We start from the raw sequence: 9,255 nt of genomic DNA on the forward strand, positions 1-9,255 counted from the left end.
AGAAATATCAAATCATTCTACAGGTAATTGACTAAATTGTCTAAAGATATTAAAATTAATTTGAGTAGAGATGAAGATGTGGAAGTAATCAGAATACACACGCGCACACACACACACACATATATATACACATGATGTTTGAAGGCATAGATATATAAGAAGTCCCCCAAGAAGCTTTTAAGAGAAGAGAGGGGGGCAAGAGCTGAACTCTGAAGAATACAAACATTTCAGGGATATACAAAGAAAGGAAGGGAACTAAGGAATTTCCAGAAGAAAGTAAGAATATGATGTTTCTGTGGATGAAGACAGAAAGAATGTTTTAAGAAGGGAATAACTGCCTGAGTGTAAATAATATTGATAAATGTATTCATTCAACAAATATTTATTGAGTATTATAGGAAGAGACTATTCTAAGCACTGGCCATTCAACAGTGAATAAGACAATATGTTTTCCCTCATGGAGTTTGTGATCTAGTGTAAATTCACACAAAAAAGGTAAGATAAGAAAGGGCTGAAAATGGTCCATTGGGTTTGACCATTTATTGATTATTAGGGTTTTCAGTAAAAGGAAATTCAATGGTATAGAGGGATAACAGCAGACAGGAGTGGGTTTATGAGTTCACAGAGCTGGGCAGTAATGAGACAGGGTGGTAGCTGGACAATGTGCAGTCCATAGTGGGTGATGGCTATGGAGAATATTCAAGGGAAGAAGGTAGGAAGAACCAGCAGAGACAGAAACTAAAGACCAAAGGAAGAAGATGCAAAGTGACAGAACACACTGATAAACAACGCATGGGTAAATGCAGTAAGTCCTCAACTAATGTCATAGATAGACTCTTGGAAACTGCTACTTTAAGCAGAACAATGTAAAATGAAGCCAATTTTACCATAGAAGAATTAATATAAACAAGAGTTCAGTCCTGAAGGCATATTTCTGGTGACAAAAACATCACCAAACTTCTAAATAAAGACCGAAACACTTCTAATATTAAACATTGAAATAAATGTGAGCTATACATACATTAAAGAGAGGTTAATGAAAATAAGATAATTATTTACCCACTTATTTCAGCTCAGGATTGCAGGTGGTTGGAGCCTATCCCAGCACTTGGGATGCAAGGCAAAAACCCACCCTGGCCAGGCCACCATTCCATCACAGAACACAGGCACACACACAGCCACGCTCACTCACACTGGGATCATTGAGACAGCCCAAGGAATTTAGCAGGCACAGCGCTGAGATGTGGGAGGAAATCGGAGTACCTGAAGAAACTCACAAAGCCACAGGAAGATGTGCAAACTCTACACAAACAGTGGCCCTGGCTGGGATCCAATTTTGTTTTCTCACCAACCAAATTGGCATTGGTGAGACGCAGGAGAATACTCCTTGATCATAGGGATCTCTCAGGCTAGCACAATAACTGAATGAGTGATTCAAATGCTGATCATCATGTATGGAACAAAACATGGTTCTAAGCACACACAGGGAATATCCCATTTAATCTTCCCAGCACACCATGCAGGAAGGACAATTATTGTCCCCCTTTGACAGGTGAAGCCACTGAGGGATAGAAAGGTAAAGCACCTGGCCCAGGAGGCAAGCTGGTAAATGACAGAGCCAGAAATCACAACAAGACAGGCCACAAGTCCAGAGCCTGAGCTCTTATACACAGAGCTTAACCTCATTTGCTTTTGTTTATCCCCATGCCATATTTTCACTGAAATGTCTCTTTTCTGGTGAGGTGTCAACATCATTTATGTCCCCCAGAGTCAAGCCTTTGGTGCATCTGAAAAGTGAGTTCATTTTCTTTCTTCTTTCTTTCTTTCTTTTTTTTTTTTTTTTTTTTTTGAGACAGAGTCTTGCTTTATAGCCCAGGCTAGAGTGCAGTGGCACGATCTCGGCTCACTGCAGCCTCCATCTCCCACGTTCAAGAGAGTCTCCTGCCTCAGCCTCCTGAGTAGCTTAGATTATAGGTGCACACCACCATGCCAAGCTAATTTTTATTTTTTATTTTTGTATTTTTAGTAGAGAAGTGTTGGCCAGGCTGGTCTTGAACTCCTCACCTCAAGTGATCCACCTGCCTCTGCCTCACCAAGTGTTAGGATTACAGGCATGAGTCACCACACCCTGGCCTGAAAGGTGAGTTCAAAATGAATGTTTTTCTTATGTTAGCAAACTCAAGAATGACAAAGAATTCACCTGCTTCAAGAAAATTAAGATAAGCCTGTAATCCCAACGCTTTGGGAGACCAAGGTGGATCACTTGATGCCAGGAGTTTAAGATCAACCTGGGCAACATAGCAAGACCCTGTCTCTACAAAAAACATTTAAAAATGTAAAAAAGAGAGAGAGAAGATAATAAACATTTGACCTTCTGTGGATTATTGTTGACCTGAGGGCTGGGTCATGGCAAGCTCATCTTTGCTTTCCACAACCTTGACAATCATGGAAGACTCTTGTAATTTTTTTCAAACAGGAAGTCTCTCAGCACCTTCAGAACATTATCTGTGACTCTCACTTCACCTGACTCCAAAAGAAAATGGGTAGGTTAGAAAGAGAGAAACACTTTAAAGCAAACCATGGAAAACATATGGAACTAGGACAGAGTGGAAAATTGTAAAGGTGTTTTATTCTCCAGAGGTCATCAAGTATAAGAAGAAAATAAAAATAAAGTAATGAGCACACAAAAGATTTGAAAAAAATTTAAAAACATGCCAAATTCTTAGATGAGCAAGTCTAAAAAATATATATATAATAATACCTTCCATTAAGGCAATCCTGATAAATCTCACTAACACTTTGTTTAAAATTGAAAAAATAATTCTAAAGTTAATCTCAGGAAAAATAAATAAAAAGACAACAATGGTGGAGATTAGAAGAAGAGACACTTATTCTATCACGTAAGAAACTGGGCTATAATGAAGCTACAATAATTGAAATCTGGTTCTGGGGAAAAACGAGACTGGAAGATTCATGGGACAGACACAGATAGAAGAATTTAGTATATAGTTAAGTTGTGATTTCGAATCAGTAGGAAAATGCTAAATTATACAAAAAATCATGTTGGGTCAACCGGCTAGCAGTTCGAATAAAATGTAATTTAGATTCTTAACCATGTATCTTATTCTAAAATAAATTCAGATGGATTCAATATTTAAATATAAATCAAGCACATGAAAACACTAGAAGAAAATTTAAGTGGATATTTTTATAATTCTGAAATGGAAACGTTTTCTAATCATGCCAACAAAGCAAGAAACCATGAAGGATAAATTTGAATACATAAGAATTCAAAACGTTTATGTGGCAACTCACTATAACCCAAATTAAAAGATAAATAAATTAATAAAACATATAACGTGGCCTCTTTGACAGAGTGCTGAGAAAAATGAGATGTCCATGCATCTGAGGAATAAAGTGTGGTTTCAATAATTCATGCAGGAAACATTTATTGAGCTGCTCTGGGTCAGGAGCTCTTCTTGGTGGCAAGGATACAGCTAAGCAGGGAGATGAGGTTCCTGATGTCACTGAGCTTAAAAACTGTTTTTAATGTCATGGAGGAGTACTATGATGAAAATAAAGAGAGTGTTAGGGACTGGTGAGGAGCTGGAGGCTAAAGAAGTTCGTTTTGAAGAGGCGATTGTTAACCTAAGGCCAGAAGGATAAGAAAGAGCAGCCTGGTAGAGATCTGGGGTGAGTGCTTTCCAAGTGGGGGAAATAGTCAGTGTAAGGCCATGAGGTAGGAAGAACCTGGCCTGTCTGAGAGTTGAAAAGAAGCCAGGCAGCCAGAGAATGCAAGGCAGAAGGGAGTGTCATATAGGAAGAGACAGAGGAATTGGTGCGGCTGTGGATCATGCACGCCTTCATAAGCCAGCGTTACCTTTTACTCTGAATGTGAGAGTAGCCACTGTACCCTTTAAGCAGGTGACTGGCTTCTGGCTCCCTGAAGGAAGAAGCTGCTACTTCTACTTGCTTAGCAATTTCCAACCTTAGCCTACCTTAGCCATTTGCACATGGTGAGGCTCTAGGCATGTACCCCTCAAATCTAAATCACAGCACAAGGTAAATCCATTCAAAACCTCAGAACGGAAATGTAAGCATTCAGAGGTATTAATGTTGTATATAAAGAATCTCAGGGTTTGTCTACCAAATCCAATGTACATTCACCATTCTCAGTCCAGTTAGCTCTTTGCTACTACTTCTTTTTTATTCATGTTTTTGCCAGCCTAGCCAAGTTGAAGGTCAATTTTACTTATGTTTTGTTTTAATTTTAGCACCTGAGCCATTTTTGAATATTCCATGTTTTATAAGCAGATATATATAGGCTTTCTTTTTTAAAAAACATGAAAATTAACCAGAAGCTGAGATTGATTTCCAGGATTCACAAAGAAAATCATGTGCTTTTTGGAAGGGACTTACACATGAATAGAGAAGGGGCTGATATGAATGGAGATGAGCATACGTGTTTGTGTGTGCACACATGGGTATGGTGGGGGTGGGCAGAGAACCACAACACATACTGTGGGCAACAGACACCTACATGTGGCCCAAACCAAACACATTTCCCCACAACTTCTCTGTGACTTCATTCTTTCCTCTCCCATTCAAAAAAGCAGTTATGTGAATTAAGGGAAATTTAAAAGGGCAGTTAGGTATGTTGAAAATGCAACAGAAGAAATTAAACCCACTCTACCATTTGTAAAACACTTAATCATATATCTCATGATAGAATCCAGTTCAAAATTCAAAAGGCACAGGAAATTGTTATTCTCAGCAGGCATAGGCCCAAAGAATAGGAAAACCTAAAATATACTGTATGATGATAAAACAAAAAAACTACTGTGAACTATAAGGTAGTTTAGAAACAACATAATCTGTAAGTCAAAGAATAATAATAATCTTGATCTCTTATTTCCTCTCAAAGACCTAATTCAACAAATTAACCACTCAATGAATAGGGTTGGGGCAAATAGATCTGCCCCACTCAAGAGTGCTTGTTATTGGCTAGGCAAGCAACTCATTCCTGTAATTCCAGCACTTTGAGAGGCTGAGGCAGAAGGATTGCTTGAGTTCAGGAGTCCAAGACCAACCTAAGCAACATAGTGAGACATCATCTCTACAAAAAGTTTAAAAAATTGTCCAGGCATGGTGGCACATGTCTGTAGTCTAGCTACTCAGGAGGCTGAGGTGGGAGAATTCCTTGAGCCCAGAAGTTGGAGGTAATAGTGAGCTCTGATTGTGACACTGTATTCCATCCTGGGTGACAGGATGTCGCCCTGTCTCAAAAAAATAAATAAATAAATAAAAGAGTGCTTGTGGCTACTATTTCAAATTTCATTGCCCTTTAGCACTGAGAGTTGATGGTTAGGTAAGCTGGTATAAGATCCAGTCCCATCACCCGAAGGAGAACAGATCATGTCTCTTCCTGTTTCCAGAGCCCAGGAAGGAAGCTTTGTCAACACAGTGTGGACCCTGAGCAGCCCCCCATCCTTCAGAGCCCAGGCCATTTGTTTTGCTTAAAACATAAAAAAAAAAAAAAAGAAAAAAAAAAGCCATTTAACCCAATCATGTTTTTATTTTTTATGAGATGATGATATCATGACAAAGCTATTTTATAGCTTCTTTGTTAAAGAAGTTTGGAATATATAAAGAAAACAGAGTTTTAGAAAAAATAACAATGACCATATTTTAGCTTTAATGTCTTCATTTTTGTTGCATGAAACAATGGTTCTTGAGCCTATTTTTTTTTATATTATATATAAAACTGTTTCAAAGGAGCCCTCTCCTTTCCACTGTACTCCATTCATTCAGCCAATATTTACTGAGTATTCACTGTGTATCAGCTAAACTTGGCCCAGTCAATGGTACAGAGTTCTTGTTTCCTTGGGGCGCATCAGCAGTTAGACAAATAAGTACAACAGCACGCATTATTACTGCCAAGATGGATGCGCTCCATGACACAGGCAGGGTACAGATACACATTAGTAAATCCTACCCTCACTCTCATGGGATCTTTATCTCTCTTTTCTTCTCAAAGTACAACGGGAAATGAATTTGCAGTTAAACTTGACTACCGGGATTATATCTCTGCTCATTCCAGTAAAGTGAGTTAAAATGCAGGAATGGTGCTAATGACTAGAATGAAGAAAGGACGCCAAACCCATGGGGGCTGAAACATAATCGAATGCATTTATAAGAATCAAAGTAAAATCATTTAATCTATTAAATAACCCATCATGCCTGAAGCAAGTAAGTAGAAGGGGAGGGAGCAGAGGCTTTGTTACGAGGCATGAATCTTTAACTAAATCCACAAACACATACACACACAGGACATAGACACACACACCCAATCATACACATGGTCACATCACACACACTCGCACACCAATTCATATATACACACCAACACACACAGCTTCACACACTCCCTACCTGACAAAAGAAATATTGCAGACATCTAAATGTGGGGAGAGTTTCAGTGCTGGAACTGCAAATCCTGAAAGCCTTTTTCTTTCTACTGCAAATCTTCTCAACCATCCTAAAGATTCATGGAAACAAAAATGGAAAAGATCCCCAAGGCAGCCTGCAGCAGTGGGCGGGTAGGCAGCAGGTTTGCATTCACTTGCTCCAGGATGATCACTTTCTTTCCCTGCACAACTAAACCTTGTTCTGACACAGATATTAATGTAATCTTTGATTTCTATAACACATGTCTTTGGAAAAATCAGGGATTTCACACTGGTTGTTTTTTTTAATACAATACAGCATTATTGTTTGACTTTTGTAGGTACAGATGCTATGACAGTGAACACTAAAATGGTCCCCCACATGCCACATGCAGATGATAGAGAAGAGCAGTGGCCTCTGGTCTCCCGGGTGCTGGGGCTCTTTTTGCCAAACGGTACTGTGAATATAGCCAAGGGCCACTCAATAAAAAAAGAGAATGCGATAGAGGAGGTAGAGCAAGATGGGCAAATAGAACCCTCCAGTCATCACCCCCCACTGCAGGAACACCAAATTGAACAACTATCCACACAAGGAAGCACCTTCATAAGAACCAAAAATCAAAGGAATGATCACAGTACACGGTTTTAACTTTATATCCCTGAAAGAGGCACTGAAGGATATAGGAAAGAAAGTCTTGAATTGCTGACACCCCTCCTTTCTCATCCCCCAGCAGCCGCTGCACAGTGCAGGGAGAGAATCTGCGCACTTAGGGGAGAGAGAATGCAGTGATTATGGAATTTTGCTTTGGAACTTCATGCTTCCCTGTAACAGCAGAAAGCAACACAGCAAAATTTAGCCAGTGCATTTAGACCAGCCCTACCCAGAGAGGAATCATCCATCCCAGAGATAAGAACCTGCGTTCTGGCTACCCCCACCTCTACGTGTTAAAGCACTCTGGGGTCCTAAATAAACTTAAAAAGCAGTCTAGGCCACAAGAACTGCAATTTCTGGGCAAGTCCTGCTGCTGTGCTGGACTGGAAGCAGTGGACTTGGGGTGCACATGACCTAGTGAAACACAAGATGGAGTGGCCAAGCGAGTGCTTTTGTCACCCTTTCCCCAACCCCAGGCAGCAGAGCTTGCTGCCGCAGAGAGACTCCTTCCTTCTGCTGAGGAGAGAAGAGAGTAAAGAAGACTTTGTCTATGAACTTGAATGCCAGCTTAGCCACAGCAGAATAGGGTATCACGCAGAGTCCTGAGGTTCCTATTCCAGGCCCTAGACAACACCTGTAGACACACCCTGGGCCAGAAAGGAACCCGCTGCATTGAAGGGAAGAACCCAGTTTGGCAGGATTTCTCACCTGCTAACTGAAGTGGGTACCTTGAATAAGTGGTACCCAGGTAGTACTTGCGTCAGGCTTTGGGTGAGACCCAGGGGCATGCTGGCTTCAGGTGTGAACCAGTGCATTTTAAACTGTGGTGGCCATAGGGAGAGACTCCTTCTGCTTGAGAAAAGGAGAGGGAAGAGTAAAGGGGCCTTTGTCTTGCAGCTTGGGCACCAGTGCAGCCACAGTGGGGTAGTGCACCAAGCAGGCTCCTGTAGTCCATGATTCCAGGCCTTGCATTTTGGATAGCATTTATGGGCCTTCTCTGGGACAGAAGGGAGCCCATTGCCCTGAAAGAAAAGACCCATTTTTGACAGCATTCACCACAAGCTGACTGAAGAGCCTACAGGTGTTGAGTGAATATTGGCAGTAGCCAAACAGTACTTGCCATGGGCCTGAGGTGGTGGTGGCCTGGGGGAAAGACTCCTTCTGCATGAGGAAAAGTGAGGAAAGAGCAGGAACAACTTTGTTTTGTGTGTTGGGTGCCAGTTAAGTGACAGTAAAATAGAACACCAGATAGACTCCCAAGTTTCCCGACTCCAGGACCAGGCTCCTGGACAGCATTTCTGGACCTGCTCTGGGCCGCAGGGGGGCACACTGCCCTGAAGGGAAGGATACAACATTGGATGGATTTGCCACCTGCTGACTGAAGAGCACTTGGACTTTGCATGAACATTGGCGATAGCCAGGCAGTGGTTGCCACAGGCCTTGGGTGAGACTCAGTGCTGTACTGACTTCAGGTTTGACACAGCACAGTCCCAGTGGTGGTGGCCACACAAGTGCTTCATTATCCTCCCTGCCAGCTCCAGGCAGCTCAGTATGGAGACAGAGACTCTGTTGATTTGGGGGAAAGTAAAAGAGGAGAACGAGAGTCTTTGCCTAGTAATCCAGAGAATTATCCCAGATCTTACTCAAGACCACCAAGGTGGTACCTCTACAAGTGTGCAAGAGTCACAGCATTGCCAGGTTTGGGGTGCCTCAAAATGCAGATAGGGCAACAATGACCAAAGATTTAGATCACAATACTCAATTCCCTTTGAACACCGAGGAAGCTTTACCAAAAACGACAGGTACAAACAAGTCTGGAGTGTAAAGACTACAATAAATACCCAACTCTTCAATGCCTAGACATGGACAAACAACCACAAATATCAAGACCATCCAGGAAAACGTGACCTCACAAAATGTACTAAATAAGCCACCAGCAACCAATCCCAGAATGACAGAAATATGTGACCTTTTAGACAGGAAATTCAAAATAGCTGTTTTGAAAAAGCTCAAAGAAATTCAAGATACCACAGAGAAGGAATTCAGAATCCTATGAGATAAATTTAACAGAGATTGAAATGATTTTTAAAAATTAATCAGAAATTGTGGAGCTGAAAAATTCTATTGACATGCTGAAGAATGCATAAGAGTCAACAG

The sequence above is a fragment of the Macaca fascicularis genome, chromosome 1, assembly GCF_037993035.2.
Source record: "Macaca fascicularis isolate 582-1 chromosome 1, T2T-MFA8v1.1".
Taxonomy (NCBI): domain Eukaryota; kingdom Metazoa; phylum Chordata; class Mammalia; order Primates; family Cercopithecidae; genus Macaca; species Macaca fascicularis.